The sequence below is a fragment of the Felis catus genome, chromosome C2 (assembly GCF_018350175.1).
Source record: "Felis catus isolate Fca126 chromosome C2, F.catus_Fca126_mat1.0, whole genome shotgun sequence".
In the NCBI taxonomy this organism is placed as follows: Eukaryota; Metazoa; Chordata; class Mammalia; order Carnivora; family Felidae; genus Felis; species Felis catus.
In genome coordinates this window covers 147,540,778-147,562,918 of record NC_058376.1, presented here as the reverse complement: position 1 = coordinate 147,562,918, position 22,141 = coordinate 147,540,778, and the positions used below count along the sequence as shown (strand labels likewise).

Genomic DNA, 22,141 nt, shown 5'->3' with positions numbered 1-22,141 from the left:
TGTGCCAAAAGCCACCCTTGGGGGAATTCACCAGTCTGACAGGTGAACACATTCTCATTGTACTTTTGCCTTGCATTTCTCTAACTGTGAATGAGGTTTCCCGCAACTTCTTGATTTTTTAGAATTCAGATGTCTTCTTTTTTTTTTTTTTTTTTTTTAATTTTTTATTGCATTTATTTATTTTTGAGAGACAGAGAGAGACAGCACAAGCCGGGGAGGGACAGAGAGAGAAGGAGACACAGAATCCGAAGCAGGCTCCAGGCTCCGAGCCGCCAGCACAGAGCCCGATGTGGGGCTCAAACCCACGGACTATGAGATCATGACCTGAGCCAAAGTTGGACGCTCAGCTGACTGAGCCATTCGGGCGCCCCAGAATTCAGACGTCTTCTAATAATAAACGAGGATTCACTTCATCAATACTATCCCCCCACCTCTTGAGCACGCACATACTTCCTCCCCCACACCCTCTCTGTTCCGTAGTTACATCACGGTTTGGGGTCAATTCAGTAATCAGTTTGCCTTATTATGACAGGTGAGCACGATTAGCTATCCTCCAAGAAGTGTATTATAATCAGGTATCCTCTTATATACTCTTTTCCCCCATCCCTGAACTTAATAATTGTTTTTAAAATTTTTTTTTAATATTTATTTATTTTTGAGCGAGAGAGACAGAGAGCTTGAGTGAAGGAGGGACAGAGAGAGACACACACAGAATCTAAAGCAGGCTTCAGGCTCCGAGCTCTGCACGGAGCCCAGCCCTGGGCTGGAACTCACGAACCGTGAGATCATGACCTGAGCCGAAGTCAGACACTTAGACTGAGCCACCCAGGCGCCCCAGTAATTGCTTCTTTGTTTTAACACATATTTTTTTTCTACTAATTCTTGAAGTTTTTCTCATTTGCTTCATTAGATTGAGTATGTTCCCATCAGTAGTTTTTCCCAAAGAGCAAATGTAATAAATAATTTATTGATTGCGTTTTTTCCCCTGGCAATTTCTTTCCCAAAGCCATATGTCTTTTTTTTTTTTTTTAATTTTTTAAATGTCTGATTTTATATTTGAGAGAGAGACAGAGCATGGACAGGGGAGGAGCAGAGAGACTGAGGCAGAATCCAAAGCAGGCTCCAGGCTCCGAGCCGTCAGCACAGAGCCTGATGCAGGACTCGAACTCAGGAGCAGTGAGAGCATGACCTGAGCCGAAGTCAGACGCTTAACTGAGTCACCCACGTGCCCCTCCAAAGCCATGTGTCTTTTATGCCATCTGGCACTATTTGCTCTTCAAGGCTGTTCTTGGATTCCAAGTCCTCCTATTTCTTGGATTACTCTTTACTTATAAAGTAGAGCATATCAGTTAGTAACTCCCAGAAAATTGTTCGTCTCTCTTTACTTTTTTAAACGTTTATTTATTTATTTTGGGGGGGGGAGGGAAGAGAGAGAAGCAGAGAGAGAATCCCAAGCAGTCTCCAATGAGCCCGACGCATGGCTCAATCTCACGAACTGAGATCATGACCTGAGCTGAAATCAAGAGTCGCCGTTTAACTGACTGAGCCACCCAGGCGCCCCTGTTTTTCTCTCTTTAATGCCTTTCTTTTTTTTTTTTTTTTTTTTCAACGTTTATTTATTTTTGGGACAGAGAGAGACAGAGCATGAACGGGGGAGGGGCAGAGAGAGAGGGAGACACAGAATCGGAAACAGGCTCCAGGCTCCGAGCCATCAGCCCAGAGCCTGACGCGGGGCTCGAACTCACGGACCGCGAGATCGTGACCTGGCTGAAGTCGGACGCTTAACCGACTGCGCCACCCAGGCGCCCCTCTTTAATGCCTTTCTTCTGACCTTAGCTTTGATATAGAACTAGTGTGACATTCTTGCATAAAGATCATTTTCTTTCCAAATTACGAAGACACTGCCCCATCAGTGATTGGTATCCAGTGATGTTCTGAAGAAATAACGGTTCAATTCTGAATCTGATTGGTGAAGCGTTTTCTGTACTCCGGGGCCCATTCCTCCTTTTTCCTTTAGTAAAGTCACGTCTAACTTTTAGCCTCACTGGAGATTACACTTCCTAGCCTTCCTTATGGTGCTTTCTAGACAGGGGACCAGGTTCTGGACAGGGGACCAGGCTCTGGCCACTACAGTGTGAGTTGAAACTGTGTTTTCCATTTCAGGTTGTGACCTGGGAAGAATCAGCCTACTTTCCACTTTTCCTTCTTCCCTGTGCTGGGGTGTGGACATAATGGCCCCCTTGAACTCAGAATTGGAAACTAGATGGTAAGGATTCCCGAGCTGGCCTTCCAGCCCTGGACTCAACCTCCGAACTATGACGTTAGTTAGCGATTCATTTCTGCTTTGATTATCCACTCCATCTTTCTATCTGTTTCAGATCCTTCCCCCAAACATTGTTCCTTTCTATATGACCTGTTTTTTTCCCTCACTCTGAAAGTTTTAGGATTCATTTTATCCCCCGTGTCCTGAAATGGCATGATTATAACCCCGTCATGGGCCTTTCTAAGTTCAGTGATGCATTTTCAATCAGAATTACTGTGTTTTTCAGTTCTGTGAATTTTTTTTGTCTCATTTCTTCAAGAAGTAGCTCTTTCCCATTTTCTCTGTGGTTTCTCTCTGAAACTTTGCTCATGTAGCGTATGTCATTCCTCATTTCTGTTTGCCTGTCCCACGCTCACTTTCTGGATTTTATCTTTCAACTCTTTTTGGTGTTTTTTGTTTTGTTTTGTTTTGTTTTGTTTTAATTTTTTTAATGTTTATTTATTTTTGAGAGAGTGAGAGAGAGAGACAGAGCACGAGCAGGGGAGGGTCAGAGAGAGGGAGACACAGAATCTGAAGCAGGCTCCAGGCTCCGAGCTGTCAGCACAGAGCTGACATGGGGCTCAAACTCACAGTCTGCAAGATCATGACCTGAGCTGAAGTCAGATGCTTAACTGACTGAGCCACCCAGGCGCCCCAGTTTTTGTTTTTGTTTCTTAAGGCTATGTTGTTTTCAGCTTCCAAGAGTTCTTTCTCATTATTCTTTTTAACTCTTTGAAAATATTAAATGTAGGGTGTTGTCTTTCAATGTGTTGTTGTTTTTACTTTAGCTTACTTGCGTTGTCTCTCATGTTGGAAGCTTTTTCCGATGTTGGATGGTGTGTGCTATGTGGTTCATATTTAAGAGTGAGGTGTCTCTAGAGGTGCCTGATGGCTCAGTCAGTTAAGTGTCCGACTCCTGACCTCGGCTCAGGTCATGATCTCCCAGTTTGTGAATTTAAGCCCCACACTGGGTTTTGCAATAACAGCTTGGAACCTGCTTGGGATTCTGTCTCTCCCTCTCTCTGCCCTTCCTCTGCTCTCTCGCTCTCTGTCTCTCTCTCTTAAAATAAATAAACTAAAAAAAAAAAAAAGAGCGAAGCAGCTCTAGATACGTTGGCAGGGCTTGTCAACAGAGGGTGACTGGGTGGCAAACGGGTTCTTTTGGCAAGCACACCCAATTGTCCGTTTCCTGATGACTTTTCTCCAGAGCACACTGATTTCTCAAGAGGAGGGTTCTATAGTTTCCTGGTTGGGGGCGGGGGAGGGGGGACCTATATCTCACCCTCGAACTTGTGGAAAGGAGGGACATCACCCCTACACTCCAAACCAGCTTTCATTTGTAAAAGTGTTATTGATTCACTTTAGCAAGTCACGGATTACGGCGTATGCATGTTCTAATACGCGTGTGTTTGCTTATTCATTTAACCAATATTTATAAAGAGTCCTCCACTCTGTGTATGTGTATGTGTTTGAGAGAGAGAGAGAGATTCGGGGAGAGAGGGAAAGAGATACTGGGAAGACAAAATTTCTGTCTTGGCTTGCAGCCGATGTGATCACCATGTATGTCCAGGTAATGACTGTGGTAATGAGGACGGTGTAGAGGCACCGGGGCAGTGCTAGGCAGGGAGGTCATCTGCGGGAAGGAGTCCAGTGGGGAGGGACTCTACTCCTTTTTGCTTATTTCACAGATACTGAGTTTTCTTTCCTGCTTGCCCCAATGATATATTATAGACTAATATGCTTTGATAAAACCTTTGACATGTCAAGACCCCTATCGGTCATTCATACCTTGGTATTGATTCCATTAACCAGGTGATCACTTACACTTAACTAAACTGTGGAATGTCAAATGGTAAGAAACAAAGATCTCTAAACGCCGATGTATCTGCGAAAGCTGAATATATCCGCTCGCCTGGAAAGAGCTATGTTGTCCAGGTCTGATGTCCCAGAGCGGACACCAAAAGGACTAGATACAAACAAAAAAAGGAGCAAGCAACAACTAAGGCAGTCTTGTGAGCTCATGTCTCTGGGCGGTGCACACGGAGGATTGTAAATTCTTCCTTGGGAACGGTCACCTTCCTTCCAGGCACCGCCTCACTGAGTCTAGGAAGCTTGGATTCAAATAGGTCCAGGAGGGTTTCTGTAAGATTCTGGTGGGCCCAGAACAGGATTCAGCAGACAGGATTGTTTGAAGGTGACCGAAACTTAGCAGGGTTTTCTCGTTGTTTGGTTTTGTTTTTAAACAGGGACCACGTGCTTACAGAAATGTGGAGTGGGCCAGGCAATTTTGCAGGCAGGTGGAGGTTCTCCAGGCGGGACATTCCTGAGTTAGGGAGGGCACTAAGGGGGCTTGGAATAAAGGAAGTGGCCTCTGGCAGTGTGAGAGGGATGTAGGGAAGGGAAGCATGCCTGTTTGGAAGAGGAACTTAACAAACTTTGCGGCTTTATCTAGATTCTTAGGGACACCCTCCTCCCCCACTTCTAAAAATCTTCTTTGGGTGATCTTGGCTCCCTTCCATGCAGTAAAGAGCAAGTTGAAAAATTGATGACCACTTAGATGAATCAGAAGGAACTCACCCAGTCCTTTTGGGCAGGTGTACCCATTCAGACACCTTCTTTCTCTCTAGATGGTCTCTTTCCATTGCCTTTCTCTGCCTTGGGTCTTTGTTCTCATTTTCCTATTCCACATTCTCTCTGCCTACTTATTCCCACGTTTTAATTTTCCTGTGCTGCCCAGGATCCACCTCTGTGGACGTTTCCTGAGCTGTACGTTTCCTCTGTTACTATAAGGTCAAGATCCTTCACCTCTATCACCTTTGAACTTCAGGAAATTGTACCAAATGTGGAACAGATTGATGAATGTCTTCATAGATAAAGGTCTCTGATAACTTAGTAGAGAGAAAACTGAATATCTTAGCAGAAACATGAGCACGGGATATGAAAAGATCATTTGTAGCAGCAGAAACACAAATGACCAGTAAACATGAAGAAATGTTAAGGATCAGCGGTAGTTCAAACATTGCAAGAGGAAACAACACTACGGTTCAACTTCTTGTCTAGTAGTTGACATAGAGGTTAAAAACTTACAGTATGCTAATACCCAATGTTCACGAAGATGGGAGGGAAGGAGCCCTGTCATACTCTACAGATGGGAATACAGAAGTGGCATCATTTCCCAAGACAATAAATTGGCTTTATTCCACTTCTATTGAAACATCTTAAAGGTGGGCAAAGAGAGATAATAGTGTATTACACATATGTTTAATTATGTATGTAAATAATAAATTAATATCAGTACGTAATATCGTAAAATTAGCAACAACCTAAGTGTGGAACAGTAGGTTATATTATATAGTTTAATGCCATCTAACCATTAAAATGATGTTATGGAAAATAATGATATTAGAATAATCAAGATACATCAAATGAAAAAGTTTATAAAATTATGTGTATATGTATAGGTAGGTATCACCAAATGACAAAACTAAAACAATTTATTATTTTTTATTTATTTTTTTATTTTTGGTGTTTATTTATTTTTGAGACAGAGAGAGACAGAGCATGAATGGGGGAGAGGCAGAGAGAGAGAGGGAGACACAGAATCGGAAGCAGGCTCCAGGCTCTGAGCCGTCAGCCCAGAGCCCGACGGGGGGCTCGAACTCACGAACCGTGAGATTGTGACCTGAGCTGAAGTCGGACGCTCAACCGACTGAGCCACCCAGGCGCCCCCAAAACTAAAACAATTTAATAATGAGTTTGATGTCTTTTAGTCAGGAGAAAACAATTCATGGACTGGGGGAGTACAGTACCTCACAAGGAGTGGAGTTCTCTTCCTGAGGGATCTGAGGCAAGAGCTAGTTTTCTAGAACAGTACAAGAGGCAATGTGGAAATAGAGCAAGAGTGGCTCAGAGACTGTGGATTTCCTTGTAAGGCTAACAAGTGCTGTTTTCTAGGATAAGGTGAGCTAAGCTAATGCTGAGTCAGAGGATTGTGATTGGTATACGTTGGGTTTCTTTGGTAGGTGTTTCCTGTTTTCCCTAAGTGCTGACTTAGGTTTACGTTTGTGACGTGGACCAGGCCACTGGAGTGGCCTCCATTTTGTGGGTCCCAGTATACAAATTACCTTGATCAGTATACATGCACATGCCACACACACACACACACACACACACACACACACACACACCCCTGCATGTTAATGGAAAAACAATCAAATGATTGAATACCAAATTATTCAAAATATTAACAGTGGCTATATGTAGGTGATAGAAAACAGATGACCTTTTAAAATTTATCAATGTCTTTTAACTTTGGTATAATGATATGCATTATTTCCATAGCAAATCAACAACAATAAAATATTTTCAAGCCAACTAGAATTCAAGTTTCCCTTGGTTCATCCTAGGTGAAGAGTGAGGCAATTATAAGTGGAACAATCACTTACATTTGAAGAGAGGTCCCCAGACCTTAACACAAAGGAAGGAACAAACATTTTTCTTCTGGTTTCATATGATACAGAGGCTCTGTTCCCAAGGGGCAGAAGATACAGAATGACTCTTCCCAAAAGATGGTGAGAATTCCTGATTCTGTTTGAAGAACATAGGATTTCCTTTTTTTTTTTTTTTTTTTAATGTTTATTTATTTTGAGACAGAGAGAAAGAGAGCATGGGCAGGGAAGGGGCAGAGAGAGAGGGAGACACAGAATCCAAAGCAGGCTCCAGGCTCTGAGTTGCCAGCACAGAGCCCAACATGGCAGCTCGAACTCACCGGCCGTGAGATCATGATCTGAGCCGAAGTCAGCCGCTCAACCAATTGAGCCACCCAGGTGCCCCAGGACATAAGAATTCTGAGCCTCTGCCATTTTAGACCATGCTTTATGGGCTGCCATCAGATAAAGCTGATAAGGATTCAGGGCTGATGGTCTCTTCGTTTCTGGAAGAGAGTCTGGGTGAATTTCCAGAGACAGGACTATAATTTTTGTGGTGAAATCACAAGAAGAGAGCTGGGCGGAGACAGAACAGGCTCCCGCAGAAGGGTGGAGACAGATTCTTTGTTTCTATTGATCAGTGCTGCCTCCCGAATAGCACCACCACAACCAATTGAAAAGATAATGCTTAGGGGGCCTGGCTGGTTGAGCCCAAGGAGCATGAGACTCTTGATCTCGGGGTTGTGAGTCTGAGCCCCACCTTGGGTATAGAGATTACTTAATTAAATAAATAATTAAACTTAAAAAAAAAAAAAAAAGATAACACTGAGTTTATTGCTGACTGTACATTACCTGCCCAGAGAGCTTTGGCAGTGGCTGGAAGGAGGAAAGTAAGGTTGAAACTGATTTAAGATTGGGACTTTGGCTCATGGTGGTTCTTTCACCGCAAGTGACGTGGTGAGGATTGGGTTAGGATCAGGATACAACCATCTAGGATTGGTGAGGATTTTGAGGTAAAGGATTCAAAGAAGCTTAAGGTGCCAAAATGTCTGTTGATGGTTTCCCCTGAAGAGTTGATGGGTCTCTCAGGAAGTTCCTGTCGTGAACAATCCATCCATTTGTCTGAGCAGAGTCTTCTGGAATAAAAAGGTGTGCTAAAGAAGGCGGTGGGATGCTAACGTTAAATTATTGCGGGGAGTTTCAGTCCTCAGCTCCAAAGTTCTGTGTGGGGGATGGTTTCCGCTCTCGAATTTAATGTTGAGAATAAGAGTTCTCATTTTTATATATTTTCGCTCATCTTGCTTTCCCAGGTTGGCTGCCTTACCAGGAAGAGAATACATTGACTGTAGTAAGTACATTCACCTGCCATTTGGATTCCTTTTTTTTAAATTTTTTTTAATGTTTATTTATTTTTGAGACAGAGACAGCATGAACGGGGGAGGGTCAGAGAGAGAGGGAGACACAGAATCTGAAGCAGGCTCCAGGCTCTGAGCACAGGCTCTGAGCCTCAGCACAGAGCCCGCCGCGGGGCTCGAACTCACAGACCGTGAGATCATGACCTGAGCTGAAGTCGGACACTTAACCGACTGAGCCACCCGGGCGCCCCCATTTGGATTCCTTATATTAGGTGAGCTCTGATACCAATCAGCCCTGTGTTGTTTTTCATATTTACCGTTTCCTGGCATTTCCTGGATGCTGTGCCTTTGGCCAGTCCCAAGCTCTTTATGTAAACCATTTAATCAACAGATTTTCATTAAACATTTACCACGAGTCAGTTTCTGTGCTAAGCATTCTATATTCACCATTCATTTATTCACTCATTCAACAATTTTTCAACGAATACCTATTCGGTGTCACGCAGAATGCCAGGTGTCCAATAAAAATCATGAACAGGGCACAGCTCCTGTTCGCTGGTAGTTTACGCACCATGAATCTAATCTGCAAAGAAATCCCAAGAGATCTATTGTGTTAATGTTCTTTATGGAGGGGGCTGACTTCCCCGTCTTCCCCGTAGTGTGCCGTGAGCTGGCAGGCGCCGTGCTCAATCTGACTCGGAGGACCCTGCCCTCGGCCTCTGGTGTTTGTTCACCCTGGGCCCGGTCCCTTTGTTGGTTTATGCTCAGGCCCCAAGTTCCAGAGCTGTGGAGCTGTGAGCCTGAACTTAGACCCAGTGCCCTTCCTGGTCTTCGACACGTGGTTCTCAACCCCTTGCTCCTTGGCCGGCCTCCTGTCCCACTGCAGAACTAAATGGGGAACTGGCCCCCCCACTTCCTGGTGCTAAGAAGCGTCAGCAGCCGCCTCTTCCCTCAAGAAGCAGATCAGTTGTCACTCCTAACTTCCTTCGGAGGGAATGCAGTGTCCTGTCACTCTGCTCTTGAAGCACGCCCACTGAGAGGCAGACTTGAATGTAAAAAGTAGAAATGATTCAGGGCTGCAGTTCAGCTTTCCTTACATCCCACCGCAAGGTGTTTGAAAGATTGCTATTGTGCTCATCAAGACCAGGGAATACATAAATATTTTTAGTACATAAACTGCGGTGAATTGAGGTTATCCGAGATACATGACTAACATCAGGACTTGTGCTCTGGCAGTGTATTCAGGCAAAAAAATACAGGGAAAAGGAAGCCTTTTTATTTGAAAGGATTGATTATTTCGCATACTTCTGAAACAGCTTGTATAAAGAGAATGGATGGCCTTTGTTTTTACATTTCAAATATTTGCAAAACATGCTGAGGAATAAAAACAGGGGATTAAGGAATTGAGAATTGACAAACCCTATCGTCCTGTCCCGCCTGGAAGTCCATAATATGTCTGCACGTCTTTTGTGGAAGCACGGACGAAAGTGGAAATACTGGCCTGTTGGCCACATGAGTGCTAAGTCCTGGTCTGTGCAGGGAGCCCACACCCCAGCCTTTGCTCTCCCCTTCTGAGCTGTGTATCCTTGGGCAGGTTTCCATGTAGCTTTTGTCAGAGCTTTTGTCTGGCCCAGTGTGAAAAAACTTTCTAAAGCCTAAAGACACTTTATATTATACAAATAGCCATTGTGATTGAAAACACAACCAAAATCCCATAGGGAGATTAGTACTAGATAAGAACATACCTGAGATTAGAGAGCCTTATAAGAAAGAAACTATTTACCCAAGGTGAGGATTGCTAAATGCTTAGTAAAGATCATTAACAGGAGAGGGTTTAATTCTTCTAAATGTTCTTTCATTTTGTCTTTGGAGGGAAGTGTTGTCATTGAACAACTGCTTTCACAAAAGTTCTGAGCTGTTAGTAAGCATAGGCCACATTAAACCCTTCATCCTGCAAATGGGAAAACCAAGAGCCAGGGAGCCTAAGTGGTTCGACTAAGGAGGCCACACTGTAAATTCGTGTCAGGGCTGAATCAAGAATCCAGGCCTCCAGGGGCACCTGGGTGGCTCAGTCAGTTGAGCGTCCAACTTCGGCTCAGGTCATGAACTCGTGGTTCGTGGGTTCGAGCCCCGCATCGGGCTCTCTGCTGTCAGCCTGTCGGTGCAGAGCCTGCTTTGGATCCTCTGTCGTCCCTCCCCTCTCTGCCACTCCCCCACTTATGCTGTCTCTCTAAAACTAAATTTAAAAAAAGAGAATCCAGGCCTCCAGAGTAGGCCAGGGTTCTTTGTGTGCAGCTCATTTGGTCTTTGCCTCCCTCCATGTTTACGCTTTGGGGTGTCAGGAGCACCCGGGTTCCTGCCCTGATTCTCCTTAGATTATTATGAGTTTCCTCCTGGCTCTCTCCCGCTCACTTCCCTCTTTCTTGTTCCAGCACTACCCTTGCTCTCCCCTCTGCTGCTCCAAATCGGGGCCAGCCAGGCATGTGTGAGGCACACAATTTTGATTCTCCTTCTCTTCTACTTTCTCCTATCTCTTTGGACCAGAAATCATTCATCTTGTTTCTCAACAAACAAAACAAAACAAAACACAACTACCTGCCTACTCTCTCTGTCTAAGTAGGCTCATTAACTCTCTAGGTTGCTAAACCCAGCAACCTGTACAAGACCTGTGCCTTCCTTTGATATAGAAGGGCAAAATTTGGCAATTGAGGGGAGAGTGCATTCATTCAAAGGGCTTTAGGCCATACAGGACCTCAAGGTTTTCCTCCAAGGACTTCGCATGGGTAGTGCCCACAAAGCACCACCCTACTGTGGATAATTTAAAAAGCATTTGTCCAGGGGCATCTGGGTGGCTCAGTTGGTTGAGCACCTGACTTCGGCTCAGGTCGTGATCTCACCATTTGTGAGTTCGAGTGCTACTGCTTAGGCTCACTGCTGTCAGCCAAGAGCCCACTTTGGATCCTCTGTCCCCCCTCTCTCTGCCCCTTCCCCATTTGTACCATCTCAAAAATAAATAAAGATTTAAATAAATAAGTAAATAAATAGCATTTGTTCATCCCATCACCCATTTGTGATTTCACTTACATAACGTGTTCATTGCACTCCTGATGCGTGCCAGGCCTGGGGCTGCATCCTGGGAATACAGTGGTTCAAGGGCAGATGCCATCCTTGCACCCCCAGTCCTTACGGTTTATCTGGAAAACAGATATTAAGTAATTACAATAAGGTCTGATGAGTGACAGTTCTGAGAGGGGACGTACGGGTGCTCAGGGGACAGAGCAGGAGGACCTAACTCAGCATAGGCGTCCACAAAGCCCTTCTCAAAGGGGTGCCTGAAGGATTCGCAGGACCTGGTGAAAAGGAAAGAGGAGATGGCCGGGGGAGGTCTTAGCGGGAAACTCAGGACAGATTAAGTCCTGAGAGAAGGACAGATTAAGAGCAGGAGAATGCTTGCTCCCAGGTGAAGGGAAGAGGGGAGCACAGCCTCGGACTCCATGCCAAAAAGTTTGGGCTTTGTCCCAAGGTCAGGAGGAGACCATTGCAGTGTTATTTAAGCTGGGAAAGATAGTCAAATTTGCCTTTTTGACCATTAATTCCGGGTGCAATTGGAAAGAATGATGGGGGACGATGGGATACAAGAAGTGGGGCTATCATTACTGTAGGAGAATAATGATGTCCTTGGCTAGGGTAGAGGTGGAAAGCCCCGGGTAGATTTGAGATGTGTATAAATGGCAAAACCTACATGTTTTTGGTAGATGAGCGTGTGTACACGCTAAGAAAGGGGGAGGAATTGAGAATATAGTGTCTGTCTTGGGCATCCACTGTGAGGCAAAGGTTGTGAGGCAAAGATGATGAGCTTGTTGGAATCACATTGGATTAACCTATATCCATGCAGGAAGGGGAACAGGGAGGCACTAACTGGTGCAGAGAAGGCCAGATCTTGTCTGCATTTACTTATTTGGGGAATTTGCCAGCATTTAATTACGTAATTTTTTTTTAATTCAATCATCAATGTTATAATTTATACATAATAATATATAATTGACTTCTTAGTTGTTTTTAATTTTTTAATGTTTATTTTTGAGAGACAGAGACAGAGTACGAGTGGGGGAGGGGCAGAGAGAGAGAGAGAGAGAGAGAGAGAAAGAGAGAGAGAGACAGAATAGGAAGCAGGCTCCAGGCTCTGAGCTGTTAGCACAGAGCCCGACGCAGGGCTCAAACTCACGAACCGCGAGATCATGACCTGAGCCGAGGTCGGATGCTTAACTGATTGAGCCGCCCAGGCGCCCCGACTTCTTAGTTTTTAAATTATTTTACGACATACATATTTGGATATCATCCCCTATTAGCATATATAAAGCTCTCATTACTGTGTGCGTGTAAGTTTTATTGGCGTCGAAGGCACATACAGAAAAGCACACATAATGGAAATATAGATACAGCTCATTGGGTTTTCACAAAGGTAATTTTACATCTGTGCACCCACCACCTAGTTTACAGACGCCACCAGATCCACCCCCCCTGCGCCGAATTCCCACATGCACCTTCCAGTCACTACCCACTGTCTTGGCCTGTAGAACCCTACGATAATTTGCCCTGTTTTTAAAATTGATATGCATGGAACATATATATGCATGCAATTTTTTGTGTTGGCTCATCCTTTTAAATGTGTGCTATTTCGTTGTATGGCTGCACCATAATTTATTGAACGAGTCCCCTCCAGATGGTATTTATGTTGCATCCATCATTTGTCACCACAGACAAGTGCAGCAATGAACTCTTCATAATAGCCTCAAAATAGTACCAGTAGATCAGGGATGTTTTCCAGCTGCAAGTAACATAAGAACCAACTAAAAGCTGCCTGAACAGTAAGGACATTTATTATCTCACTTAGAAGTCTGGAAGGAAGTGGTTCCAGCCCTGATTAAAGTAATGGTCCGGAGCTCTTATTAGGCCGTTTCTTCCCCTCTTTCTCCTCTGCTGCCCACGGGGTGCTGGCTTTTTCCTCTGGGCTGCCTCCCCTCATGGCCCCAGGGTCGCTGCCTTTTGTATTCCTCGTCCTGTGAAATTTCTGTTCATATGTATTTTGCCCATTTTTCGATCAGGCGTTGGGTTTCCTTGGAATTTAATTACTTAAGCTGTTTCATGATTGACTTTGTGTTTTCAACATTCATAGGCTCTTTCAAGTCATTTCCTCGTCGTTTCATCACATCTGCTACACTTTAAGCTCAGTAGCTGTTGTAATCAGACCAGTGATCATTTTAATGGCTCACCTGAATTTTTATGTCCTTAATTTACCATGACTTGTCGTTTGCCTTGACTGCAGAAATGTCTCTCTTTCCGGTCTTCCTTTAACATCCTGAACTCTGAGGGCTTGTACGTTTTTTGTTTTGTTTTGTTTTGTTTTTTTAACGTTTATTTATTTTTGAGACAGAGAGAGACAGAGCATGAAAGGGGCAGGGTCAGAGAGAGGGAGACCCAGAATCCGAAACAAGCTCCAGGCTCTGAGCTGTCAGCACAGAGCCCAATGCGGGGCTCGAACTCACAGACCGCGAGATCATGACCCGAGCCGAAGTCGGCCACTCAACCGACTGAGCCGCCCAGGCGCCCCTAAGGGCTTGTACGTTTTTAAAGGTGCCAAGCGAGCGTATCCGCCTGAGCAGACATCATGTTACCTGAGGTGGAAACTGTATGTCTAGAATATAATGTTATAATCAAACTACCCAAAAAGTTTGTTTGATGCATACTTACTAATTTGGAATCCATTAAAATTCAGGGAACACCCGGGTGGCTCAGTCGGTTAAACATCCGACTTTGGCTCAGGTCACGATCTCGTGGTTCCTAAGTCCGAGCCCCGCATCAGGTTCTGTGCTGCCAGCTGGCAGCCTGCCTGGGATTCTCTGTCTCCCTCTCTCCCTCCCTCTCTGCCCCTTCCCTGCTCACACACACACTTTCCCTCTCTCCCTCTCTCTCTCTCAAAAATAAAGAAAGAAACATTAAAAAAAGTAGTCAGAACACACAAAAAATACACCCTTAGGGAAAAAAAAGACTTTTTCTATGGTCAAAACACAAAGTGTTTTACTGTCCATTTGTTAGTTATCTATAATCATATTCACACTAATATTTGTGTCTCAACATTTTGTTATGAAAATTTGCAAACATTCAGAAAGGTTGAAAGAATTATATAAAGAACACCCATGTATCCACAGACTAGATTCTGTAGTTGATAGCATTTTGCTAAATGCTAGATTTGTTTTGTCACAAAACAATCATCAATTTATCTTTTTTGTTTGTTTTTTTTTGAGAGAAAGAGAGAGAGTTGGTGGGAGGGTGGGGCAAGGGTGTGGGAAGGGAAAGAGAGAATCCCAAGCAGGTTCCATGGCCAGTACAGAGCCCAGCTCAGGGCTCGAGACCATGAGATCATGACCTGAACCGAAATCAAAAGTCTGACGCTTAACCAACTGAGCCACCAGGCACCCCAATTTATCTTATTTGTTTTAATGGATTTTCAACTTACAGCCCTCGGAACGCCTCATCCTTGAGCACGTCCACATGCACATCATTAACTAGAGTCCAACTTTGCTTACAGATTTTATTTTTAGGTAAAATTGATACGCAGCATGATGCACACATCTTGAGAGTACTATGAGATGGGTTTTGAATGTCAATGGTTTTCATTTCCTGATGGCAGCATTGATTATCAGTTGTTTTAATTATCCTTACCATTACGCCCACATCAATCCATGCAGTGGAAGATCAGTGTCATTGTTGCCCCAGACTGGTTCCTTCACATAGGTTACCCTTCCTTAGGCTCCAGAGCTCAGTACGTGTGTCTCAGCCGACCCTCTCCCGGGCTTGCCCTCCTCCTCCTCCCAGCCCCCAGGCTGCATGTGTCCTTTCACCTGCATGGGGGTGCCTAGAAGGTCTGAGATGGTACACAGTGTAGGGTGGATGGTACCGATCCCAAGAGCAAGGGAATGCTTGCTGGGCACTGGGATGGGGTTCAGGGGGGTGGGGAAAAGAGCCAGGCTACGGCCATGGTGTCCAAGAGGGAAGGAGTGCGTAAGAATGAGTGGATCCTTGAAGTATTGACCATTTGGAGCAGAGAGATGGGAGGTGGAATTTCTGGGACCAAGGAAAAGGGAAGGAAAGGAAGGAAAATCGACAGGAGCTGCCCAGTGCCGTAGTGAGAGGAGCAGACTCAGGGTCAGGCCGCTTCTGTCCAGGTCCCTGTTCAGCAACTCCTGAGCTGTGCATCTGTTGTCACGGAATCTCTGTGCCTCAGTTTCCTCACCTGTAAAATGGAGAGGCTAACGGCATTTACGCCCTAATTAGATCTTGTGAGGCACACATGAAATCATGTAAAAGGAGTGAATACTCTTTTTTCCTGGTTGATGTGTGGCCAAGGTTTGCTGAACGGATGGATGGGTGGTTGACCGGTTCAACTTGGGGGCCAGTCTTCGACATTTACAATTTACAAGAACGACCTCTTGTTTTTCTCTCTGTCTCCGCCCCCCACCCCCCACCCCCAAGCCTCATCACTTTCCCATCTGCCTGCTGTGGCAGAAACACTATTTTAATATGAAACTGAGTCACTCATTTTCCAAAAAAGAGAGAGGGAGAGAGTTTAAATTGCAGATGCCTCGGAGAGTTATTATATTAGAGTAAATGGATTTCATTTACAGTTCGATGTGAACTCTGACCTTACCTGTTTTGGTAAGGAAGGGTAGAGAGGACTGGTGGGTGAAAGGTAAGAAATCAGAGCCACTGGGGAGGGGGATACACAAAAGATGGCCACACCCAACACAGACGTGGCTGAGTGTCAAATTTTTAAAGCAAGCAGTATTTTTTTTTAATGTTTATTTATTTATTTGTTGGGGGGGGGGTGCATGTGTGAGTGGTGGAGGGGCAGAGAGAGAGTGAGAGAGAGAATCCTAAGCAGGATCCGATTGTCGGCCCAGAGCCCGACATGGGGCTCGGTCCCACAAATTGTAAGATGATGACCTGAGCTGAAATCAAGAGTCAGACTCTCAACCAACCACCTGAGCCACCCAGGTGCCCCAACAAGCAGTATTTTTTATACATGGAGGACCCCGTTTTTGCAATGCAAAAATATTCTATACCATAACTACATAAAAAGACAGCAGGAAAGTGGGTTCAGGACAAACAGTAAAGCTAAGTTTCTGCTTTTTAAAAAATGTTGAATAACCACATCCATGTATTCTTAGACTTCATCTGTTCGCACCTGGTACACACCCAGACGAATCCCTCCCTGCAAGAAGGAGGAGGAGGAGGCTTGGTTTCACTTTGTTAGCCAGCCCTCACAAGTGTCATTTCTAGAAGACTCTATGAGAAATCTGTTTTCTTTTCTTTTTTTTTTTTTTTAGTGTTTATTTATTTGAGAGAGAGAGACAGACAGACAGACAGAGTGCAAGCCGGGGAAGGAAGAGAGAGAGGGAGACACAGAATGTGAAGCGGGCTCCAGGCTCCGAGCTGTCAGCACACAGCCCGACGAGGGGCTCGAACTCACGGACGGTGAGATCATGACCTGAGCCGAAGTCAGACGCTTAACCGACTGAGCCACCCAGGTGCCCCTATGAGAAACCTGTTTTCAAGTTGGCAGGGGCGGTGGGTGGGGGAGGGACAGTACCACCTTTAAAACTGCTTGTCGGTTTGGACTTCGGGCTAAATGCTGTCAGTTTGGAACTCCCTCGGGAGGAAAGCCAAGCTTCTGGTCATCCCGTTATTGATCTCGTCTGTATTTCCTGATGACTATTGCTGTGTCCACAGAGCTTTGCCTTTTTCACCCTCTTTCCCAACAGTCCTTGCAGTGTTTTTGCAGATTGATCTGTTAGCATAAACTCAATTATCAGTTTACTCTGATGACAATCACCATTACAGCTACTATAAAATTTACTTTTATAATAGACGTTAGTGTAATCCGGCTCCTAGTGGCTCACGAGTGCTTCCTTGCATCTGTGAGAAGCCCAGTCGAGGCAGCATTCAAAGGGGGTCGGAATGTTCTCTGGCAGAATGCCTGTGCCATATGGAAACTATACTCTGAACTGCCTTTTAAAAAACCAGTCTGGGGGCGCCTGGGTGGCTCAGTCGGTTAAGCAGCCGACTTCGGCTCAGGTCATGATCTCACGGTTTGTGAGTTTGAGCCCCACGTGGGGCTCTGTGCTGACAGCTCAGAGCCTGGAGCCCGCTTCACATTCTGTGTCTCCCTCTCTCTGCCCCTTCCCCACTCATGCCCTGTCTCTCCCTGTCTCTCAAAAATGAATAAATGTTAAAAAAAATTAAAAAACAAACAAACAAACAAACAAAAACCACTCTGGGGGCACCTGGGTGGCTCAGCCAGTTAAGCATCCAGCCCTTGGTTTTGGCTCAGGTCATGATCTCATGGTTTGTGAGTTCAAGCCCCGCGTTGGGCTCTGTGCTGACAGCGTGGAGCCTGTTTGGGATTCTTTCTCTCCCTCTCTCCTCTCTGTCTCTCTCCTTCTCTCTCTCTCTCTGAAAATAAATAAATAAACTTAAAAAAATAAAAATAGAAAAGCCACTCTGTGCCCCATCCAGACTGCTGAGAAGCTTGTGGCCCCACCCACTATATCAGCTGAAAAGATACAACCTCTTTTATTTTGAAAACTTGCAACAAACAAAATGCAGGCTCAGTGACGTGAATTATAGTCTGCTCTCTGCCACTACAAATTGATTTCAGGAGGAAGACACAGTCGAGTTACTCTGGAGCCTCTCAAAGCAGGGGGATCACATTAAGGTGGGCCTAGTTTGTCTCCTAAAATGAGGTTCCCTCCCCTGAGAACTTCAGGGAGAGGCTGTGTTGAATCACTATTTCGTGTTAAGTTGAGGAATAAGATCCTTTCAGCAAATAACTTTTCCGTTCCGACTATGCGCAGGGCTCCCCACTGACCGCGGCACGAACCACATGCTGGCCTTGCGCAAGGGAGACACAGAGCAGTGTGTAACCGAGATATTGTAGCGGTCTGACCAGGCTATCGATTCTGACCCTGGAGCTGAGTGGGGACTCCCTCCTCAGAGTAGGGAGGACGCTTTTGCTGGGCCATTAACAATGAACAGGACTCTGACCCCTCAGAATGGAGAAGGGTACATTCCAGTTACTAGTACGTCACCATAAACTGCCCTGAGACTTAACAACCATTTCACTAAGCTCACAGTTTCTACGGGTCAAGAATTCAGCACGACTATAAAGGGGACACCTTGTCTCTGCACCACCATATCTGGGTCCTCTACTAGGAAGATCTCTAGGCCGGGGGGGGACCCCACAACTTGGAGCTGGAATTATCTGGAAGCATCTCCCCTCACATGGCTGGCAGTCGATACTGGCTCTTGGATCTGACCTCGGCTGGGGCTACCAGCAGAAGCACCTAACTGAGGCCTCGTCCCTGTGGCCTGGTCTCCCTCACAGTATGGCAGCCCCAGGACGGTTGGGTTTGTAACTCAGCAGCCCAGGGCTCCAGAAGCGAGTGGTTCCCAGACAACCAGGCACAAGCTGCCTGGTATTTTCTGACCTGGCTTCTTCGGAAGTTATGACGTATCGCTCCCATCAAACTCTCTTGGTTACAACAGGGACACCAAGGTTCACTAGCTCAGATGCAACAGGAGGGGACCCAGACTCTCACCTCTTAATGGAAGGCATATGGCCAGTGAAAAAAATGTCACGGGCATGCTAAGAAAGCATGGGAGCACGTGGTGTGTGTGCAGCTTTGGGTGGGTAGTCTAATGCTGCTAGAATTTTAGGTGTGGGTGGGAAGTGGCAGAAAGTGGGGCTATACATGTAGACGGGGGCCATCATGGGAAAAACCTTTACTGTCTTTGTGGCAGGCACCCTATCTTAAGCCACACACGATGGAAGAAATAAAACCTTGGTTTTTTTTTTACGAGTCAATCCACTTTTTCTTTTGAGAAATTACATCAGGGTGTGAGAAGATCTGAGTCCTGGGTAAATCTCTGCCACTCGGCCTTGCCTGAGCTCAGTCCTGGGACCTCCTTTCTCTGGGGCATCTGCAGGGGGAGGGAGCTGGGTCCCTGTTCCTCTCTGTCCAAGCTGGCATCTGCTCAGATGTGCCTGCACCCGTTTTGTCCTGGGATGGTGATTCGAGCAGGGTACCACTGTACTGTCCCTTGGTGCAGGGCTTCTAGAAGTCCACTGGATTTCAGCTAAAACTGTCCCCTTCACAGGCACACAGGGAAAATGTGGCTGCTCTCCTGCCCTTCTGTGGGGCTGCAGGGACTTCTGGGAGGTTGTCTGGGATCTCCTCGGTCTACCTACTGTGTTTCACGTCTCTGCCAGGCCAGCTGCACAGAGACATTTCTCAGGCTGGAGACCTTGGGGGCCTCCCCACGGGCTGTGACAATCAGTCCCCTTCCCCTCTAGAACCTCCAAATCTAGCAGTTCTCCCTCACTCCCCTTTGCCCTAAAAATCAGATTCCCTTCCCTGCAATGTACAAGCTGTACTGAATTACTTTAAAAAAAATTTTTTTTAACATTTTTATTTATTTTTGAGAGAGAGAGAGAGACAGCATGTGAGCAGGGGAGGGGCAGAGAGAAAGGGAGACACAGAATCCAAAGCAGGCTCCAGGCTCTGAGCTGTCAACACAGAGCCCAATGCGGGGCTGGAACCCACGAACTGGGAGATCATGACCTGAGCTGAAATCGGACTCTTAACTGACTGAACCACCCAGGCACCCCTTGCATTACGCTTTTAAATTTTTTTTTTTCAACGTTTATTTATTTTTGGGACAGAGAGAGACACAGCATGAACGGGGGAGGGGCAGAGAGAGAGGGAGACACAGAATCGGAAACAGGCTCCAGGCTCTGAGCCATCAGCCCAGAGCCCGACGCGGGGCTCGAACTCACGGACCGCGAGATCGTGACCTGGCTGAAGTCGGACGCTTAACCGACTGCGCCACCCAGGCGCCCCAATTACGCTTTTAAATAAAATTGAGAAATACCATTCTTTCAGCGAACAAGTTTACCATTCTCCCTCTCTCCTTTTCCGCCAGGCTCAGGATTCCTTAAGATCTAACCCAAAAGTGGTTCCGTACCAGGCTGTCTAAATTGTTTATTGTCAGTGTATCGCGTGATGGTCTAAACCTGACTTACGCGGTCATTTAGCGTTGTCTGGCTCAGTGGTCAGTGTGATGTCAACGACCTCTCAGTAAACACGTCCTTTGGTTTCCCCGAGACGGAGACCTCTTGCGCTTATCTTGGTGATTTGCGGTCTAGAGATGAAGCTTATCCTGTGTGACTGAGCAAGGACTCTGGAAGGTGTACTTGGATGCCTTTGGACGCCTTGGACCCTCCAGATGCATTCTTTCTCTTGCTGTATTGTATTCCTTGTCTTCATTTAAGCTTGATGTCTGCATGCTTTAAAAAAAAAAAAAAAGTCTAACCCAAAAGTTAACCCCAGAGGCTGAGAATGTGAGTGTATCTTTTGTATTTGTGACAGGAGGACCTCCCTTTTGGAAACTCAAAGATAAAGACTGGAGTCTTTTGAATCTTCCCTTACCCGAAGCAGCAGCGAGGATGGGTGGGAGAAGGTCCCCGGGGTCAGAGTGAATAAGGAGAGGGGTAATCTTCTTATATATTGAAGGCATTACTATCACAAACCCGTGGGGCAAACACAGAGGTGCCCTCAGACCCCCCTCCAGGGAAAGGCTGACCGCCTGGCTCGGAGAAGTATGGTTGAGTTCTCTGATAGTTTCCTGTCTCCAGCCTTTTCAGAATCTGGCTCAGCATTTTTTTTTAAACTGTGGCAAAATACACAGGACATAGAATTTCCCGTCGGTGACAGAACCCTTAGAGCAGTCCTAAGTACATTCACGGTATTCACCACTACCTAGTTCCAGAACATTTTCATCCGCACAAAAGGAAGCCCCATCTCCATTAAGCAATTGATCCCTTTTCGCCCCTTCTCCCCAGCCCCAGCAACCTCCAGCCCACTCTCCGTCTGTACGAATTGGACTGCTCCGGACGTTTCGTATAAATGGGATACGTGTCCTTTTGTGTCCGGTTTCCCTGCACTCAGCATGTTTTCAGGGCTCGTTCCTTGGCCCTTGTAAAATAGTGCTGCTGTGAATATTTGTGTGCAAGTTTTTCTCTGAACACCTGTCTTCAAACCTTTTGAGTATATTAATTTGGGAGCAGAATTGCCGAGTCGTATGGTAATTTTATACTTAACGTATTGGGAAACCGCCACACTGTTTTCTACGCTGGCTGTACAATTCTGCATCTCTACCAGCAATGTATAAGGGTTCCAGTGTTTCCGTATCTTCACCAGTACTTATTATCCAATGTTTTAACATTTATTTATTTATTTATTTATTTATTTATTTATTTATTTATTTATTTATTTTTTGGTAATCTCTACACCCCCTGTAGGGCCGGAACTCAGGACCCAGAATCGAGAGTCGCGTGCTCTTCTGACTGAGCCAGCCAGGCACCCCTCCGATGTTTTGACTACAGCCACCCAATAGGTGTGGAGTGGTATCTCATTTGCATTTGCATTTTTTTTTTTTTTTTTTGGAGAGAGCATGCCTATGAATGGGGAGAGGGGCAGGCAGAGAGAGAGGGAAAGAGAGAGAGAATCTCAACCAGGCTTCACGCTCAGCACAGAGCCCAAGGTGGGGCTTGATCCCATGACCCTGGGTTCATGACCTGAGTCAAGCGCTCAACCGACTGAGCCACCCAAGAACCCCTGATTTGCATTTCTATAATGAATGATGCTGTCCATCTTTTCATTTCCACTGGCCATTTGTGTCTCTTTGGAGAAATGTCTATTCAAGTCCTTTGACCATTTTTAAACTGGACCGTCTTTTGTTGTTGACTCGTAGGAGTTCTTTATATATTCGGGATAATTGCCTCAGCGCTTAAGTTGAGATCCCTGCTTCAGGGGCATTCCCCTGGCCAATGACTGGGTAGGAAAGTGGTAGGAGTTCCTGGCCATTTCTACCCGATGCAGGTCTGCTCTAAAGGCAACCTTTGCTCGGGGTGCCTGGGTGGCTCAGTTGGTTAAGCA

The 22,141-nt window shown here is 45.7% G+C and overlaps 1 protein-coding gene across 8 annotated transcripts in view; it reads left to right on the top strand.

The window, feature by feature from the left end:
- The window catches only part of LOC109491566 (basic proline-rich protein-like), a 91,840-nt gene that overhangs the window by 12,482 nt on the left and 57,217 nt on the right, over positions 1-22,141 (top strand). For 3 of the 8 annotated variants that reach the window (XM_045037736.1, XM_045037735.1, XM_045037739.1), the window contains exons 2-4: positions 2,164-2,266; positions 6,709-6,873; positions 8,040-8,077. The exons of 1 other annotated variant lie outside the window; for it this stretch is intronic. The gene's annotated coding sequence lies outside the window, so the exon portion shown is untranslated. The remainder of the gene's footprint in view (positions 1-2,163; positions 2,267-6,708; positions 6,874-8,039; positions 8,078-22,141) is intronic. 4 more of the 8 variants (XM_045037737.1, XM_045037740.1, XM_045037738.1 and 1 more) reach the window with 3 other exon arrangements.